The sequence below is a fragment of the Thermobia domestica genome, chromosome 2, assembly GCF_964235325.1.
Source record: "Thermobia domestica chromosome 2, izTheDome1.hap1.1, whole genome shotgun sequence".
NCBI classification, from domain to species: domain Eukaryota; kingdom Metazoa; phylum Arthropoda; class Insecta; order Zygentoma; family Lepismatidae; genus Thermobia; species Thermobia domestica.
In genome coordinates, this window is record NC_137455.1 from 229,799,657 (window position 1) to 229,819,573 (window position 19,917).

General features: G+C 36.2%; 1 protein-coding gene across 15 annotated transcripts in view; it reads left to right on the forward strand.

Annotated features, from left to right (window-relative positions):
• The window catches only part of LOC145678400 (CREB-regulated transcription coactivator 1-like), a 783,526-nt gene that overhangs the window by 25,240 nt on the left and 738,369 nt on the right, over window positions 1-19,917 (forward strand). For 2 of the 15 annotated variants that reach the window (XM_081748495.1, XM_081748498.1), the window contains exon 2: window positions 7,525-7,593. The exons of the other annotated variants lie outside the window; for them this stretch is intronic. The gene's annotated coding sequence lies outside the window, so the exon portion shown is untranslated. The remainder of the gene's footprint in view (window positions 1-7,524; window positions 7,594-19,917) is intronic. 15 annotated transcript variants of the gene reach the window in all.

Below are 19,917 nucleotides of genomic sequence, written 5' to 3' on the forward strand. Positions count from 1 at the left end.
CGTACAGTGTTGTCGCGTTCAGGAAGCCTGTAGCGCGAAGCCTACTTCATAAAGAATGTAATAGGAAAAAGTATTTATTATAACCTTTCACATCATAAAAATAATAATAATGCATTACACATCTCAATGTAATCAAAATAAAACGTTGAAGTAAAACATCCAAAAACTCATCTCTTAATCTATTTACTTCATTCACTTTCGTAATGGGTTTGTTGACTCATCGCTGCTCCTGCTATCTTCCTGATCACTTTTTAACAATGGTTCCATTTCTACCTCAAGATCTATCAGTATACACACTTTCCAGCTTACGAACATGTTAAAGGTTAAAAAGAAATGTAGCCTTGGCAAGCACGTGTTCACCCAAGTTCTGCGATCAATTCCCCTGCCGAATGTACAGTAACACAGAATGGGTCCTTTGTTTTCTTTCAACGAAAGAAAACAATGCAAAGAGTAGCTGACGAGGGCTGTATTTGCGTCTAATCACGTCGCACTGATTACGTTTTCAACACTTCCCTTCGGTTCGTAGGCGTCAAAAACTTACACACGCATATATATATATATATATATATATATGGATATTCCTTTACTAGCGGCGGTATTACAAAAAGAAGAGGCAAAATTTTTAGCGATAATGAATTTACAGAACTGATGAATGACTCCGACTCAGACGGTTATGAGTTAGTAATTAATAGTAATGACATTGATTATTCTGTGCTCAGTGGAGTATTCGGGAGTCAACAAGATAGTAACTCTGTTTAAAGCATATAATAGCATATAAAGTGTTTCAGCTGTTTTACCGATGAAGTTTTATAGAAAAAAAAGCTGACTTGATTTTGAGTTGAACGTCCTGTTCAGCAGTGAGGCTATATGAGACGTGGACCTACTCATAAACGTGGAATCCAAACAAGTACGTAGCATCCGCAAGGTGAAAGGAAGTTTTTAATAAATATTAGCGTTTATTGCAGGGATGCAAATAACCACTCGCCCGGGGCATGTGGTTCATCGGTGCGGGCGAGTATTTAATATGATATGGAAGTTAAGTAAATTATTTTTATTATGTGATGTGAGCTAGTAACTTTTTTCTTGGGCGAGTAAACTTTTGTTGCTTATTTGCATCCCTGGTTTATTGCCTGATATATAAAGTTGGACTTTGCGTGGGAAAGTGCTTCGAAATGTACAACACTAAAGAGAAGTACTGGGACTCCTAGATATGAAAACAGATTTCCCGTGAAGTGTAAACTCAATATTACATATCAACTAAGGTTGTATCGTATAATAAAGTTTGTGCTTGTATTTGTTTCTGTGCAAGTGTATTTTGTACTGCGTGCAGTAAGTGAAAAACTGACAAAAAGCAACAAATTTTCGAGGACCATTACATGCAAATCCAAACAAAATAAGAGTTCTCTTTTCTAATTTTGAACACTTGGCACATTTACTGTATATCCTGTTAATTTCCAAGAAATTGGTTCAAAATCTGCGGAGACATAAAATTTTAAAGATATCTCTAAAAAGTGCCGGACAGTGTGCATGACAAGTTTAAATACCCGTTCGTCTGAGAGTGTATACGCACCAGGAAAATGTGGCAACGTTGCACTCCGTATAAACTGCGATAGCAAAGGGCGCAGAGCTGAGAAAATCATAATGTTATATTTGTGATTGTTTATCTTTTAAAACAAGTCAAAACAGTTTGGTTGAAAAAGCTACTTGAAGATCTTTCTAAAAGTTTTTTCAGATTGTTAATACACCGCAGCAATTCAGAGATAATGATGTCTCACTTTTTACTGAATAACAAGAAAATTACTAAGTGTTGAGTAATGAAATTTTCAGAACTTACAGGTAATATATGCATCTACATATCGTGCACAGGAAATTATTTCATGTTATCTCCTTTCCAAGATATAGTCCTATAAACATTGATTTACCAAAAAAGTACGAAAAAATACGCACTTTTTCATTAATTTCTATTTTTTTCTCACTACACAGTACAAGGAAAATTTTTATGTCTTAAGTATTGAAAAGGCAACATTCCAACAATTCCAACGAGGTACGACAATGTAATGTAAGTTTTGACTGGACGTCACGGCAGCACCGCCAAGTCAGGGGCCTATCTTTATGAAATGGATAGTAGGTGGAATCGTCCTTCAGTTTAAGAGAAATTAGCGGAAAAAGTTACGAAGAGAATTATGTGGAATAAATCATTATATGAATAGCTGGCGCTAGTTTCAAGTAGTGCTACATACTATGGTATTTATAGTCAATAGTACCGGTATTTGGAATTCGTGACGCTTATAGTTGCAAGATGGTAACACTAGGGTAAAGTGTAAAATTGAATTACATCAGTAGAATTGAATTTATCTTACGGTTAAAAGTCTATGGCACAGGTCGGATGTAACTGAGTAATAAACTTACAACAACAACAACAACAAAAAAAAAAAAAAAAAAAAAAAAAAAAAAAAAAAAAAAAAAAAAAAAAAAACGGGACGATAGGGTGCTCGAATCGAACATCGGCCTTCTGAATGTTAATCGGATGTTCTAACGCCTGAGCTCAGTTGGAATACGTAGTGTACTCCCGCCAATACCAAAGTGACCAGAACTTTTACTTTCAAAAACGGGACGCATACGAATCGGCGACGGGGGGGGGGGGGGATAACTTCCACATTGCATTTTGGGACTCAGTAGTGTTTTCAATTTACAAAATACACAAGTAAGAATGATAACACAACGTTTCTAACTTAAGTACTACCCAAAAATACTTTTAACTACTTCAACTCTCAGAATTACCACTCGATTCCCACTTGAACCACAGAATACTCAATTCTCATTTGAATATTCAGAAGTTCTAGGCACGGCTGAACCTTCCCAATGAGTGTCGGTACAGAAGAGCGTAGAATTTGGATTGACCATTTATATTTTGAATAATAATTACGGGACATCTGGTTCATTTTTGCTTAAAAACGGGACATTTAGGCGTCCCGTTTGAGAATCAGAAAGAAACGAGACAACGGTTGAAAATAAGGGACTGTCCCGGCTAAAACGGGACGTCTGGTCACCTTGGCCAATACTACTGCGTGTGGATTCTATAGAATCAATCTAGGGCGCCGATTTCTCTGTAACTTTGGGGATCCATTCAGATGCAGAAGGTATATATGAGGGTTTTAAGACAAACTGAATTCAAATTGTGCAAAATATTGTATATTTATAAATAGATTGCGGGGTCCACATGAACTTTGAGGGGGCTGCCCCCGGCTCCCCAGGATCAGTGACCTTGACAGGTCACCGTGATCACGATAAGCAATGAAGAAATGGTTGGAATATAAACATACCAGTTGTATTAATAGCACACTGCCAGCTCTACTGCCAGAGTTCTGCCCTCAGGTACACGCATAATCAGGGATTCCCCGAAACACACGCATGATGGGAATTTCCCGGTGCAAACGAATGATCTGCAAGCTCTCACGCAAACAAAAAAAGTACATGATTAAGCAAGTGTACAAATAGATGTAGGAGGAAGGAATGTTTCGTCGCTGATTTACTCGACCTTTTCTCTCCTATCCACTGTTAAGTTTGAGTTGCGTTTCTTTAGCACTAGATGGTGAAGAGCATTGCCTCATTTACAGGTTGTTTTCGCGTAGCATTTTTCGTTATATTTCTTAATGTAAGACGACCAATGTCACTATTCCAAGTGAACATTTTCATTTTCCGGAAAATTTTCCGTCTTCCGTTTTCCGGAAAATTTCCGTTTCCGTTTTTCCGGAAAATTTTCCGTTTCCGTTTTTCCGGAAAATTTTCCGTTTCCGTTTTTCCGGAAAATTTTCCGTTTCCGTTTTTCCGGAAAATTTTCCGTTTCCGTTTTTCCGGAAAATTTTCCGTTTCCGTTTTTCCGGAAAATTTTCCGCATTCTGATTTTCCGGAAAATTTTCCGTTTCCGATTTTCCGGAAAATTTTCCGTTTCCGTTTTTCCGGAAAATTTTCCGTTTCCGTTTTTCCGGAAAATTTTCCGTTTCCGTTTTTCCGGAAAATTTTCCGCCTTCCGATTTTCCGGAAAATTTTCCGCCTTCCGATTTTCCGGAAAATTTTCCGTTTCCGATTTTCCGGAAAATTTTCCGTTTCCGTTTTTCCGGAAAATTTTCCGTTTCCGTTTTTCCGGAAAATTTTCCGTTTCCGATTTTCCGGAAAATTTTCCGTTTTCCGATTTTCCGGAAAATTTTCCGTTTTCCCTTTTTAATTTTCCGGTTTCCGGAAAAAATATTTTCCGTTTTCCGTTTTTCCGGAAAATGTGGCCATCCCTATAGTAAACACACAACTTTCCAGATACCAGGGAGAATAAGAGGGGGTGTCCCATTCTTTTGTCCACAACTGTACAATTTGAAAGTAATTATCCCTTTTACATAATTTGGTTTATTTTTTTCTGTATATAATATTAGATTCGAGGATACCTCGCTAGATTCATCCCAGTAGTTTAAGGCTTTGACACGACCCACTGCTCGTCACGTCAGAACCCTTATAGCAATAGCCCTATTAACTAGCTGTAATCCCCTAAAATTAGTATAGTTCATATGGGACATGTCAAAATTTCCCTAATAAATTTTCTGGGTGCAAGTTTTGCCCTATCCGGGAAACAAGAAACCTGAGTGAAGCAGTACGCTCTGCTAAAGAATGGTGCTCTCAGCAAAAATGGCTAATAATAATAATATAACAATGATCATCATGATGTAACGATGTTTATATTTTGCAAGAAAAACTATCGTTTAGGGTTTCAACTCTAAAAGAAAATAAACGCTTATTGCTATCGGATATGCCCGCCGGGTCGAAAACTACCCACTCGTAAACAAGACACTAACAACAAAAGTGTATATAATATACAAAACAATTGTATTTATTTTCTATCCCTTTCGAGTTTCTTTGAACAAATAAACACAAAACAGAATTAACATTGCTGCAAATAATAATACAACTGACAAATTTCTTTGTCCTTCCATCGTTGAAAATCAAACTTGACGTCCCATTCACAGTTTTGGTGACACTGAAAATGAATTGGCGCTCGGAGCTGCTTGACTCCGCAAGAGTGTTGTCAGGTACAACACAACAAAACACCTGTAACAATAGAACCTTTCTTCCCAGTAACAGTTACAGAAAAATAAACAAAAGACGTAAGTGGGTCGTTTTCGATCCGGGGGGCAAATATGGGTTAACAGTCGTAGCAAGTAAATCTAGAAACTAGAATGTTATACTTGATCGATGCAGGAGTGTATACCTGCTTTTCGCCACTCTGTATTGTGATAAAAAGCTGAATATTTCATTAAGACGTCATGTTTGGGCGCAGTTTTCTCAAAACCTTCAGCATTTAGAAACCTAATATAGGATATATATATATATATATATATATATATATATATATATATATATATATACACAACTATTGAAGAAGTACCTAGGTATTTAAAATCCGTTAAGGGTCATTCCATGTTGAATCAGCTAATCTTAAAACATGACCGTGCTTTAATGTTTGAGATTCTCTTCAAAATTTTTCCATATATTAATATCAATGAAATTATGCTAAATTATTTTTTTCCGATTTTTTGGATGAGAAATGGGCCGGGAAGAAATTTTTGAATAGTGTGAATTTTGCTTCAATTTCACTTCCGGCACACAGCATAATGAAACTTCAATTACCATAACTTCCTTATTTTTGAAGTTATTGGGCTCATCCAGGTATCAAATGAAAGCTTAATTTTTGCTCTTTCAGTAGATCCTAAGTAACCTTGCAAAACGTTACACTGTCACCCAAACATTAAGGGGAATACAAAGCAAATTTTAGCATTTTTTACAAATTGTGTCGTTGCTGAAAAGTTTTAACTAAAACTTTTTTTTGTACATTAATCCTATAGTGCGTCCAGTAAGAGAACGTCTCTGACAGCTCGCAGTGACATTGCCACTACTCGCGTGTCAAGTTTTTTTCAGTGCAACTGTAGTGGCTATTTAATTAATGCTTTAGGACAGAGTGATCATGGTTGGTAACACGGTATCAAAGTAGGGGATGCAATGTCCCACCGCATGTGGTAAGAAACGTCAGAGACCATCTCTTGTTGGCCGTGCTATAACACGTACCGTACATGGTATGGTTAAAAAATAAAAAGGGTTCTTTTGGTATTTTTGTAATTATTATTATTATTATTACTATTATTATTTGGTATTTTACATGTATGGAAATATACAGTTTTAAGTGTTGTTACAAATTGTGCCATTGCTCGTAAGTTACAACTGTGAAAGTTTTGAAACTTTTTTTTAAATAGAGTCGTCTTAGCCCACATATAATACGGTTAAAAAATAAAAAAAGTGTGCTTTTGGTATTTTTGTAATTATTATTATTATTATTTGTATTTTACATGTATGAAAATATACAGTTTTAAGTTTTGTTACAAATTGTTTTATTGCTCGTAAGTTAAAACTATGAAACTTTTAAAACTTTTTAAATAGAATTATCTTAGTACATAAATGATATAGATAAAAAGTAAAAAGGGTGCTTTTGGTATTTTTGTAAGTTCTTTATGTTACGTGTACGGAAATATACAGTTTTGTTACAAATTGTATCGTTGCCCATAAGTTACAACTATGACACTCTGGAAGCTTCTTTTTATAGAATCATTTTATCACACACATGAGATGGTTAAAATATAAAAAGGGTGTTTTTGGTATTTTTGCAATTGTTATTATAATTATTTGTGTTTTAAATGTACAGAAATATACAGATTTACTGTTGTTAACAGATTATGCTTTTGTCTAAAGTAGCGATTTCCAATTCCGTAATTTTGGAATCCGGAAAGTAAAATCGGAAAATTTCGGAATTCGGAAAAATTCCGATCTCGGGAAATTTTGGTCATCCCTACTCTGAAGTGACAACTGTCACACTTTAAATTTTTTTTTCAAATAATCATCTTTTTGATACACAGTGAGGGTTTACTGATGGACCACGTGTATCAAATAGATACACATTGGCTGACAGTGTTCATAGCAAACTGTAGTCTGGTCCCGGGATGAAATTTACTCAAATAGGGTTGGGGCTGAAAGTGTTAATAAATATTAGGTATACTTAAAAATAGAACTGGTGTAATGTAGTTTTGGTATTACCATAGTATTATATTTTTGTACTTCAACTATGACTTTCAGCTTTTTTCCCAATTGTACCATTGCTTACTACTATCATACTTTTATAACTTTTTTATTGGATTAATTTGCATTTACTAGGTATGATTAAATAACAAAATGAAATACCTTTTTTTGTAATCTTGCGGTTTTGTGAATGGAAAATATAGGCCTAGCAATGTAAGGGGTCGAGTGATTATTACAACCCTATGAACAGAAATAAGAAACAGTATACTAATGTACATAGATGAAAGCAATAAACATACATACCAGTAATACTGCTTAGAATTACATAGATTTACATCCAAAATGTTGTGTCCTATATTTCACTGCTCATTCTTTTCATTGATGATATGATGTCTTCTTTAACTTTGCTTTCAGTTTCATAAGTCCGTGCTGATTGGCTTGTAAGAGATGGAACAGGAACTTCCCAGATGATATTTTCAAAAGGTACCCGACAAAAGTCTTTATTTTTGACCAGTAGAATATAGAAGGCCCATGAATTGCACTCTGATGTACAAAAATACCAAGAGCACCCTTTTTACACTTTAACCATATCATGTATGTGCTAAAATGATCCTGTAAAAAAAGGTTTCAAGAGTTTCACAATTGTAATTTACGCACAATGACACAATTTGTAACAAAACTTAAAACTCTATATTTCCGTACATGTAAAATACCAAAAAAATAATAATGCAAACGTACCAAAAGCACCCTTTTTATTTTTTAACCATATCATGTATGTGCTAAGGTGATTCTATTTAAAAAGTTACAAAAGTTTCATAGTTGTAACTTAAGAGCAATGACACAATTTGTAAAAACAGTTGAAACTATATTTCTGTACAAAAAAGATAATAATTAAAAAAATACAAAGAACACCCTCTTTATTTTTTAACCATACCATGTATGTTAAGATGAATGTTCCAAAATAGAAAAAAAAAGTTCCAAAAGTTTCATAGTTGTAACTTTTGAGCAGCGGCACAATTTTAAAAACTCTAAAATTTACTTTGTATGCCCCTTAATGTTTGACAGTGTAACCTTTCGCAAGGCTACTTAAGATCTACTGAAAGAGCAAATATTAAGCTTTCATTTGACACCTGGATGAGCCCAATACCTTCAAAAATAGGGAAGTTATGGTAATTTAGTTCCATGATGCTGAGTGCTAAAAGTGAAATTGAAGCAAAGTTCACATTTTTCAAAAAATTTTCCCCGGCCCATTTCTCATCCAAAAAATCGGAAAAAATTAATTTAGCATAATTTCATTGGTATTTATGTATGAAATAATTTAAAAAGAATCTGAGACATTGAAGCACAGTGCTTTGACATGGAATGCAGGGCTGCAGCCCCTAACCGTTCGCAATTAGTTACTGAAATTTCGATTTTTGTACTTAAAATGTAAATATTTCCTATGGGCATTTAAGTCCTGTACTCAAGGCGATTTGAAAGTCAGTATGAAAATTTTGAGAAATGAATCCTGACATCAAATCAAATAGGACAGTTTTTATAAACATTGATCGAATTCAGCTTCGTTTTCGAATTACAGTGTTACCAACACGGGACCCAGAGTCGGCTCGTGACAATGGGAAATAAAGTTTATATTTCGCGTTAAATCAGAAACTCTCTCTCTCTGTATATATATATATATATATATATATATATATAATTAATATCTATATTGTGATTTTTACATAGGTAAGGGCGACGCCAATTCGGCTGGCAGTGCTGTCAACTTGGTAGAACTTTTATTTGTTTCCAAATAACACTTCGTGGTTTCTATTTTTTTAATTTTTTTTTTACTTCCCACGCTTAATTATTGGTTTTTATTTGGTATTTGTTATTCATTAATGAATTTAAACATTGCATGAAACACAATTTTCTCCACATCACCTCAGTTCTTGAGAACATACGTTTATTTCATTAACAGGTTTTATCTCTTGCGTTGTTGATAGTTTGCAACATCGAATGTGATTTTCACTTGATGTTTACCATCACTGGTAAAACCAAAATGTCGAATAAAAACTACGTCTGTGTAAGTTGCAATAATAATAATGATAATAATAGGTAGAGAAATTTTCTTTTATATATATATATATATATATATATATATGGCCCTGTCCATTTCAATTCAGGCAGATTTTAGAAAATCTGTCAGGGTGATGTCACAGATATCCATTATACTGTAATATAATGTTCTAGATACAAAATGATGAGACCCATATTGTTTTGTTTCGGAGAAAAAAATTGTTGAGCCGACTTAGGCTGCTTCAAAGTTCGAGGGCCATTTTGTCATAAGTTTTGGCGCCAAAAAATATAAATGCCTGTTTCTCAGGAACTATGAAAGATATTTTAGTCGGGTTTTTTGTATTTGAAAGGTAATCGAAAGGCCTTGCAAATGCATGTACAACAAACCTCATATGCAGCGTTTGGGATGTGCTATTAATGAAAATACAAAAAAATAGCCCCTTTTTGGAGCCCCAAAATCTCGAAAAGGCCACCCTCAAAAATTATGTAATTTGCAGGACAGTTACAGCAATATCTCACGTTGAACATCTATAAATTACAGAGGGTGTATATTCCTGGTTTCAATTTTACAAATGATCTGCGTAAGCAAATTTACAAGCTGAAAACATGATCCTCACATTTAATGTGCAAGATAGACAATGTGAAGTAGCAGTATCGGTATTTCATATGTGTGTTCTGTGCATGAAAACTTCTTCTACACTGGCTGTTTCAGTATCACGGATAGCATGCAGTCTCCCAGACTGTCCAAGAGGATGTGGTAGAGAAAGAACTTGCAGAATATTTTGCAAAGATATGACGCACTGATGTTCATGTTGCTGAATTTTACGAGGGTCACTACGAAAGTTTTGAGATACGCATTGTTGTGGCACAGTATTTGAATTCCAACAATTGCGTTCGGTAGTGGTATCCAGAGCGAAGAAGCGAAGCAAGTTTTAACTCGCCTCGCTTTTTTATCGGCGTGGCCGTATCGCCTTCACTTGTTTGTTGATGTGAGCTGTAATCGGCTGTCTAGAATGGAGCTCGAAAGGGAACATTTTCGGGCAATGATCCTTCACGATTTCAAAAGTGGTTTGAACGAAACACAAAGCCTTGACCGTTTAGAGGGGGCATTTGGGGAACTTGCTCCTTCCCGTGCTACAATTTTTCGGTGGTTTGGTGAATTCAGAAGAGGCCGGATATCGCTTAAAGATGAAGAGAGAGCTGGAAGTCCGGCAACAGCTGTGTCAGATGAAAACATTGCCGCTGTGGAACAAATGATTCGAGAAAATCCTCGAACAACTTTCAAAGACACTGAATCTACAGTGAACATTGGATCGCCAGCAGTAACATAAATTCTTCATGATCATCTTCGGCTCAGGAAGATTTCATCTCGTTGGGTGCATCACACTTTGACTGAACAGCAGAAGCGTATGCGTGTGGAATAGTGTGAAGAAATGCTTGCAAGATTTGATGGAGGCAATTCTCGACGCGTCTCTGACATTGTTACTAGTGATGAGACTTGGATCTATCAATTTGACCCTGAAAATAAACGCCAGTCTACAGTTTGGATCTTTCCAGACGAAAATCCACCCACGAAAGTGAAGCAATCGCGAAGTGTGGGGAAGAAGATGGTCGCAGCTTTCTTCTCCAAATCTGGCCATGTTGCAACTGTTCCACTTGAAGAACAAACGACTGTTACTGCTCAGTGGTACACCACTGTTTGCCTAACAAAAGTGTTCCAGAAGCTTCGGGAACGGCGTCCAAGAACTGGATTGCGTGGGATCCTGCTTCATCATGACAACGCGTCCGCACACACGGCCAACATCACAATTCAGTTTTTAGAATCTACGGAAGTCAAACTTATGGCTCATCCGCCGTATAACCCTGACCTGGCCCCGTGTGATATTTTTCTGTTCTCCAGGATTAAAGATCGCGTGCGTGGGAAGAAATTTTGCAGCCCTGAAGAAGCTGTTGTGGCTTACGAGAATGAACTTTCAACACTTGAAGAAAAGGACTGGCAACACTGCTTCCAAAAGTAGTTTTCAGGATGCAAAAGTGTGTACAGTATAATGGTGAATACTTTGAGAAATTTAAGTGTTAAATTGATTTTAAGTATGTAAGTTAGTTCACATCCCCTAACTTTCGTAGTGATCCTCGTATCAGGAAATTTATAGCCCTTTGCGAGTCCATGTGGAAGCATAAAATTTACATGCACTTCCTGTGTCTCGAAGTAAATTGCATTTGCTTTTGCAACCCACCAGCAGTCGTCATAAATAACAGCTAGAAACGTTCCCACGTTCATGTCGCGAAGTCGACAGTGCCGCACAACACGAGTGCTGCTGTCAATAGTAACTTTCACCTGTTGTTTCTCATGATGGGCAGTTCTTGCAGAGGAAACCACAACATCAGTTCCCTCTGCATGCCATACATGACTTTTTAAAATCATTTTCACTGGCGGAACATGTTCCCACTCTATGTGTTTTTTGTCACGGAATGTTTGAATCTCTGCAAATGGAATGTAGAGCAGTGTAATACCTTATGTATACGTCTGAACAACAGTCTGAAATTCTGCTTCAGTCTGAATGGACTTCATATGCCCAGTTGATAAATTGTGTCGTGTACCAAGATGCTTAACTGTACCGCCAACACCGTCACATGCTGATTTTCCATCCCCAGTGGCTGTGAAAATCCATTTCCTGATTGGAATGTTCAATGTTCCAAGTTCATGGAGTTGGTAACGATTTTTAAAGTGACTTGCAGCTCCATCTGATATAACCGTTAGTGCTGCAATTGCACCTCCATTCTCAGTAATGCAACTAATGATTTTCTTAATAGCCAGAACAGCATGCGCAGAGTCATGGGTGCTGTCATCACTGACAATAGCAAAACTTTTTGTACAGTCTCCCTTATATGCTACTGCAGTGAATATAGACACCTGGTCGTTTTTCCAGTGGTAGCTTTGAATGTCATTTTGTAGGAGAACTGCCCAGTTTTCAGCGAAATCTACATGAAGCACTACGTGTTGACTGTCTCTCTTTGCTCTGTTTTTTCCTTCTGTCACTGCTTTTCTTTGAATGTCTTTCACATGCAAGTGTGGAATAGCTTTGACTGTCCATTTAGCAATGTCGCGAATGAACAGACCTGGAACTGTCTTTTTGATTAGGTCCCCATTCTCCCAGATTGCAAACGATATATCTTCACTGCCCTCTTCATCAGGTAATCCCAAAGACTAACGTGATTCCAGCAATCCTGGGACATTCGCCACATTCACCAAGAAACCACAATTATTTTTCCACCAACTAGCATGTTACATAAGCATCTATGATTGTTTTTTCGTTATGGGTTCTTATAATCTATATAATGCTGTTCTTTACGTTTTGTTTGGTTTGAATTTACACTTCGGGTATTGTTTATCCATTAACAATCTGCTGCAATCACGTGCTGACAAATTGTGATTCTGTTTACGTTTCAGCTTGTAAAGGTGCTCATGCAAATCGTTTGTAAAATTGAAACCAGGAATATACACCCTCTGTAATTTATAGATGTTCAACGTGAGATATTGCTGTAACTGTCCTGCAAATTACATAATTTTTGAGGGTGGCCTTTTCGAGATTTTGGGGCTCCAAAAAGGGGCTATTTTTTTGTATTTTCATTAATAGCACATCCCAAACGCTGCATATGAGGTTTGTTGTACATGCATTTGCAAGGCCTTTCGATTACCTTTCAAATACAAAAAACCCGACTAAAATATCTTTCATAGTTCCTGAGAAACAGGCATTTATATTTTTTGGCGCCAAAACTTATGACAAAATGGCCCTCGAACTTTGAAGCAGCCTAAGTCGGCTCAACAATTTTTTTCTCCGAAACAAAAAAATATGGGTCTCATCATTTTGTATCTAGAACATTATATTTCAGTATGATGGATATTTGTGACATCATCTTGACACCCCCTGCCTGTCTGCATTTGGAATCCACCATATATATATATATATATATATATATATATATATATATATATATATATATATATATATATATATATAATCAGAACATTCGTAACTCTACGCATCAAGTTCGAACTTGTTCAAGAAGCGAAGTGATATCTGCTTAGCAAGTTGAAAGGTGTTCGAGAAGTTCTGTTGCAACTATGAAACAGGGTTTATATATATATATATATATATATATATATATATATATATATATATATATATATATATATATATATATATATATATATATATATATACGTGATTCAGTGTCGTGAACATCGTCCTGGTGTTCTGTGGAAGCATGAAAATTATCACTGGTAGAATGATATTGTAGTGCACTAATTACATTGTATGAATAACAGTGGAGAAGTTCTGTTGCAGTATGGACCATATTAAATACTAAAAGGCTTAAAAGGATTGTGTACAGAAAGTATTCTTGACAAAATCTTATCTTGCGGTCAAATATGTGGATTCGGTACTGCGTGTGGGCTCAAACGTAGTATTACTAGAGGATAATTATTTCTGTAAAGGTTGTTTGAATATTTTACCGTAAAGAACACGTGAATGTGTGTGATATTGATGACCACGGACAAAAAGTATTAAGAAGATGAAATTATGCTCCAGTAAGATGAAAAATTTGTTCCTCTTAAGTTTATAAACCCTTAACATACTAAACATGAATGTCGCCATTAAAAATACTTTCATTGGTGAAACCTAGGCTACAGCGAAGTCCAAGTAAGTCTGACTATAATTAAAAGATACAAATGGAGACAGGCCAACGAAAGTAACGCGATATTTAATTCGATCTATCGAAGATATGTACCTGAAATTTGCTCAGGAACACCCGGAAATGAAGTTAAAACATTCGAGGTTCTATTCTTTAAGATTTAATTGGGTTGTTCCACATCCTCCAAGAAACGTCTGCATTTGTGTTCATTGTGCAACTTCAATCTTGCCGCGGTTGCAGTGCTGAATGTTCGTGATCTGCTCATTGAAGACGTAGAAAGCTATTTGCTCTTACTAGTAATGTGTGATACTACAAATGAGGCTTGCCTACTACAACAATGTGCAGTTTGCCCTGTGGTAGAAAATATTTCTCCTGAGACACTCAATCTAGACCCTGATGATGAATTCATCGCTCAACTCTATACGCTTTCTTGACGCATAACTTCGCCGTAGTTTAGTTTTCACGGATGACTCCGTTTTAACGCCGACACGTTTATGTTTAGTACATTAACTGTCTGGCTAAGGGTTTCTAGATTTTCATTCAGATGCATAATTTTATCTTCTTTATACTTTCTTACGTGGTCATCAATATACGAAGGTCACTACGAAAGTTTTGAGATACGCATTGTTGTGGCACAGTATTTGAATTCCAACAATTGCATTCGGTAGTGGTGTCCATAGCGAAGAAGAGAAGCAAGTTTCAACTCGCCTCGCTTATCGGTGTAGCCGTATCGCCTTCACTTGTTTGTTAGTGTGAGCAGTATTCGGCTGTCTAGAATAGAGGTCGAAAGGGAACATTTTGATTCAACGATCCTTTACGATTTCAAAACTAGTTTGAACGAGACACAAAGCCTTGACCGTTTGCAGGGGGCATTTGGGGACCTTGCTCCTTCCCGTGCTACAATTTTTCGGTGGTTTGGTGAATTCAGAAGAGTCTGGACATCGCTTAAGGATGAAAAGGGAGCTGGACGTCCGGCAATAGCTGTGTCAGATGAGAACATTGCCGCTGTGGAACAAATGAGAAAATCCTCGAACAACTTTCAAGGACATGGAATCTACAGTGAACATTGGATCGCCAGCACTAACAAAAATTCTTCATGATCATCTTTGGCTCAGGAAGGTTTCATCTCGTTGGTTTTCTCACACTTTGACTGAACAGCAGAAGCGCATGCGTGTGGAATGGTATGGAGAAGTGCTTGCAAGATTTGATGGAGGCAATTCTCGACGCGTCTCTGACATTGTTACTGGTGATGTGACTTGAATCTATTAATTTGACCCTGAAAATAAACGCCAGTCTACAGTTTGGATCTTTCCAGTCGAAAATCCACCCACGAAAGTGAAGCGACCGCTAAGTGTGGGGAAGAAGATGGTCGCAATTTTCTTCTCCAAATTTGGGCGTGTTGCAACTGTGCCACTTGAAGAACAAAAGACTGTTACTGCTCAGTGGTACACCACTGTTTGCCTAACAAAAGTGCTCAGAAGCTTCGGGAACGGCGTCTAAGAACTGGATTGCGTGGGGATCCTGCTTAATCATGACAACGCGTCCGCACATATCGCCAACATCACAATTCAGTTTTTAGAATCTACGGAGGTCAAACTTATGACTCATCCGCTGTATAGCCCTGACATGGCCCCGTTTGGTTTTTTTCTGTTCTCCAGGATCAAAGATCGCATACGTGGGAAGAGATTTTGCAGCCCTGAAGAAGCTGTAGTGGCCTACGAGAGTGAACTTTCAACACTTGAAGAAAAAGACCGGCAACACTGTTTCCAAAAGTGGTTTTCGAGGATGCAAAAATGTGTACAGTGTAATGGTAAATACTTTGAGAAAATGTAAGTGTTAAATTGATTTTAAGTATGTAAGTTATTTCACATCTCTAAACTTTCGTAGTGACCCTCGTAACACACATTCACGTTCTTCACGGTAAAATATTCAAAGCACACTTTCCACAAATAATCAACCTCCCCTAATACTAGTTAGGTCACACACACTGTACGGGATCCATATATTTTACCGCATGATGGAACTTACTTAAAGAATTCTTTCTGTGCACAACCCTCATGCCTTTTAGCATAATCAACACATTTAGTGCGGTCCTTACTGTAATGGAACTTCTCCATTGTTATTCATACAAGCACTGCAGTTAGTGCACTACAATGTACTATATATATATATATATAACTGTTTCGTGGTTGCAATAGAACTTCTCGAACACTTTTCAACTTGCTAAGCAAATATCCCTCGACTTCTTGAACAAGTTCGAACTTGATCTGTAGAGTTGCGAGATGTTCTGCAATAACAAGAAATGGAAATCTTCTACTTACTATTATTACAGCTTACGTAGTTTTTATTCGATGTCTTGGTTTTACTAGTGTTGGTAAACGCCTAGTGAAATTCACACTCAATGTTGCAAACTATCAATAACGCACGAGAAATGCAATACATGTAAGTTTTCGGAAACTGAGGTGATATGAGAAAAATTGTGCTCCATGCAATGTTTTCAATCACTAATGAATACCAAATATCAAATAAAAACCAGGCAGTGTTATTTGGAAACAAATAATAAGTTCTACCAAGTTGGCAACACTGCCAACCGAATTGCATCGCCCTTATCCGCGTAAAAATCATCATATTGGACTTTCTGATTTAACACGAAATATAAACTTCATTTCCCATTATCGCGAGCCGATTTTGGGTCTCGTGTTGGAAAACCTTATAACTCGAAAACTGAACGGAATTCGACCAATGTTCATAGGAACTTCTCTACTTGACTTGATATCAGGACTCATATCGCAAAATTTTCATACTTTGTTTCAAAGCGCTTTGTGTAGAAGACAAATGCCCATAGCAAATATTTACATTCCAAGTACATAAACCAAAATTCAGTAACTTATTGCGAACGTTAGGGGCTGCCGCTGCATGAACTGTTAATGGATGTTAAATAGCTAGGTACTTCTCCAGTAGTTGTAAAGAATTCACGTTTTTAAATGCGAAAATGGGGTTTTTGCGAAAATAATGCCAAAACATGACGTCTTAATGAAAATTTCAGCTTTTCATTACTGTATAAAGTGAAATGTAATAATCAGATACGTAAGTCCTTTACATTTTCAAGAGACTTTATGGTTGACATGGCTCATGTGTACGGAAATAAAAATGTTTGAGTTAGGAAGATTTTAACCAAAGTTGGTAACATTCAGGGTGGATTGATTTAAATCAGTCTGATTTAAATCACGATTTTAATCAAGATTTAAATCACTTGATTTTTTTAATAAAAATCGTTGATTTAAATCAAATTCTGAAATAAATTAATTTAAAGTGAAAATAAGTAAAATCCCGTTTCTGTTCTGTTATTTCGATTATGGAAGATAATAATCATAATACAATAAGACTCAAATGTATGTACAGCACAGTATGAAAACGAGTATCATGCAGAGGATGATTAGGGAAAATCCTGTTTGAACGGGTAACGGGAAAATCCTGCTTTCTTCTCTTCGTAACATAGGGTTTTTAAATCGTTAATTATTCCAACGGAGAAATCACCATCGACATTTAAGACAAAAATTTTTTTATGTCCACTCTGTTTGTTTGTTTCCAGATAATAGGGGCGTATTTAGAGGGGCCCGATCCCCTTTCCAAATAATAATAATAATAATAATAATAATAAAACTTTAGGAGAAATTTATGTACTAAATACATAGCATAGAAGTTCCTCGGGATCGTAATAGGGCAAATTTTGGATGCGTTAAAATATCCAATAATACTTTTGATAAAGTGGATTCTTTCAAATATCTAGGATCAATATCAACAGACGAAAACGATATTTACGAAGAAATTAAATGTCGACTAAAAGGAGGAAATTCGTGTTATTATTCAGTTCAAAATCTCTTGTCACGAATTCTGTCCAGGAATTTGAAGATTAAAATATATATGCCTGTTGTTCTCAGGGTGTCTGGCAAGCAAGCATAATCAAATTCCCTGACTTTCCCTGACAAAATTATAATTTTCCCTGACTCTGTCATTCTTTTTTCTTAGTAACTCATGAAAAGTAACTTATATTGAAATCATGAAAATGAAATCTTTCAGTTTTACGTCCCACGGTTATGCCGGTTAGGCTAAAGGAGACGGTGATGGGTGAGTGATGAATGAAATGAAGAAAGTGGGAGGAAATGGGAGAACCCCGAGAAAACCCATGATCACGGTGTTTGTACACCACAAAGTCACACGGCGCGAGCTGGAATTGAACCAGGGTACCCAAGCACCGGAAGTGAACGCTCTACCAGTGAGCCACCGCGCCCCCAACGTATATTTAAAGTTAACTGTAAGTTTTCACTATTGTTTATGTGCTTATACAATATTCTACGAACGTACAAACGAACCCATTCATTTACCTGTAATTTATGACTATTTTAGTGGCATCCCTTCACCCGTCACAGCCTGGAAAAGATTTTTCCCTGACACACAATGAAATTCCCTGACCCTGCAAATTCCCTGACTTTCCCTGATTGGTAGACACCCTGCTTCTATATGGTTGCGAAACATGGTCGCTTACTATGAGGGAAGAACGTAGACTGAAAGTATTTGAGAACAAGATCCTGAGACGAATATTCAGACCCAAGAGGAGCGGGAATGGGGGAAACTTCATAACGAGGAACTACATAATTTATACGGTTTACCAAACATTGCTAGGGTCATCAAGTCTCAGGTGGGCAGGTCATGTAGTCAGGATGGAAGAAAATAGGAACACTTTCACATTCTTAACTGGAAGACCAATCGGAAAACGACCATTAGGAAGATCTAGGCGCAGATGGGATGACAATATTAAGATGAATCTCGCAGAAATAGGAATACAAAATAGAAACTGGATCCAGTTGGCTAAGGATAGAAGTCAGTGGAGAGTTTCCGTGAACGCGGCATTGAACCTCCGGGTTCCATAGGCCATAGAGTTAATTAGTTAATTTTGGGCGAAATTTATGTACTTTACATGTACTTCGTGCCGCTGGCTAGTTTCGATTTTTTAAAAATATACTCCTGCCAAATATCAGGAACTTTCGTGAAAAGAAAAGTGTCATGTTGATAAACGTTGCTGTACGTTTTTTCCTTAATGCTTAAGAAATATTGTTTCGGATTGAAATAGCTTAACGATTGAGGATTAATTCGAAATTAAACCAAAATACTTTCACTTAAATGGCATAATTGTCATTTAATATTAATTCCTAATGTTTTTTCTCCAGTTCGCGACTTGTATTATACGAGGAGAAAGATTTGATTTAAATCAAAAAAATCGATTTAAATCAAAAAAATCAACAAAAATGATTTTTATTTAAAAAAATCATGATTTTTTCCCACCCTGGTAACATTGCAATTGGACTGCGCGAATCGTATTGGACCAACAGACGAATTTTGCCCCCCCCCCCCAAAAAAAAAAAAACACACACACACACAACTGTATATCCTTCCTACTGTTATGACTATGTTGCTAAGTACACTGGTTTCTCTATAATAACATTTTTAATTTGACATATTTTTTAGTTTCTCGAGCAATTGAAGAGGAGGGCAGTCATTTTGCAAGGCTGTATATAGAAGAAGTTTCTTTCAGAAAAAAGAAAAAAATACGGGTCTAATAATATTGCATGTAGATTCCATATAAAACAAAACGTAATGAAATCTGAGACTATGATCGGGACCAACTTTGTTTTGCCTGGATGATTTATAATGGAATCGGTCATATTGTAATTATGTACTAAGTTAGTTTTCCACCATGTTCTTTAAAACTGTGACTATAAAAGGTAACAAAACATAAATTTAAAACAGCAGTACTTTTAGAAATCTGCTGTTATTTCTTTTTGAATATAGTATATTTTTCAGTATATTTAATATATATACTACTTACTGTATTTATTTTATATTTTGATAGAAAACTCAAATTTAGAATTATAATAGCAACCAATCTACGGTACTTTCGTGTTTTTTTTTTTTTTTTTTTTTTTTTTTTTTTTTTTTTTTTTTTTTTTTTTTTTTGTGGGTAAAGAACTCAGCCACAGATGTTCAACTAGGAACTAT